Source organism: Phragmites australis, chromosome 24 (genome assembly GCF_958298935.1).
Source record: "Phragmites australis chromosome 24, lpPhrAust1.1, whole genome shotgun sequence".
Classification (NCBI taxonomy): Eukaryota; Viridiplantae; Streptophyta; class Magnoliopsida; order Poales; family Poaceae; genus Phragmites; species Phragmites australis.
This window is the reverse complement of record NC_084944.1, coordinates 16,658,335-16,659,322: the sequence shown is the minus strand read 5'-3', so window position 1 is coordinate 16,659,322 and position 988 is coordinate 16,658,335. Positions and strand designations below refer to the sequence as shown.

General features: G+C 36.4%; 1 long non-coding RNA gene across 1 annotated transcript; it reads left to right on the top strand.

Moving 5' to 3' along the window:
* Positions 1-729, top strand: LOC133907770 (uncharacterized). Its single transcript, XR_009908020.1, has 3 exons — positions 1-390; positions 492-563; positions 657-729. It is a non-coding gene; the product is annotated as an uncharacterized LOC133907770 (long non-coding RNA).
* The last annotated feature ends 259 nt before the right edge of the window (positions 730-988 follow it).

The window sequence follows — 988 nt, the reverse complement described above, 5'->3', positions numbered from 1 at the left end:
CTAGAACTACTAGAAATGCTAGAACTTCTTACTGCTATACGGACTTAAATGAGGAGCCAAGGAGAAAAAGATTAAATTCATTTCTAAGGGATAATACTGAAACTGGCCAAGAGCAGTCTGACCTAGATCAATATAACAATGAACCATTGTTGAGTTGGAAAGAAGGTGAATACTTCGACATTTTGAGCTGGTGGAAGGCCCATGGTGCAAAATATCCTATCCTCGCTCGAGTTGCAAGGGATGTTTTGGCTATCCCTACGACAACAGTAGCATCTGAATCTGCATTCAGTTCTGGAGGAAGAGTTGTTCACAAATATCGTAGCCGTTTGGACCCTCAAGTTGTTGAGGCACTTATTTGCACCAAGGATTGGATAAGAGCATCAAGGATAGGTAATTGCCACTTCTGTACTTCTCAGAACTGTATATTTGTATTTCCAGTTGACATTAGTCACTACTAATTTTCCTTGTATCTTTTTGTCTATTTATTTCAGATCAAAGTGGCGTACCTTCAATTCTTGACGATTTAGCTGGTCTTAGTATAAATGAAGTCCAACAAGATGAAGGTATATGAACTATTTAGCTAGGCTTCGTGCTGTTAGTTTTAGATACTCAGATTTATTTGTTTATACATATTGTTTGATCATCATGTGTTGTAGGTGCTCCTGCTGATGCTGGTGACACCATTGTGGATCTGGAACTGGAAGAAAATTAGGATGGCTCTTTCTTTAGGTGACTTTCTATTCCTTTTGAATATTTCATTATCAAAATTTCCACTCTCATGATGGCTATATGGAGTACAATGACACAAATTTATATCAAGATTTAATTCATCATCTCTATATCAATACTTCCTCCTGGGTTTTTAGAACATATGTTCTTGTCCTATATATGTTTTGGACAAAGAGTCTGTTGATTTTGTTCTCATAACTTGTAAAGTTTGGTGACCAATTTGTTTCACACCTAGAAATGGAAGTAGAAAAAAAATATC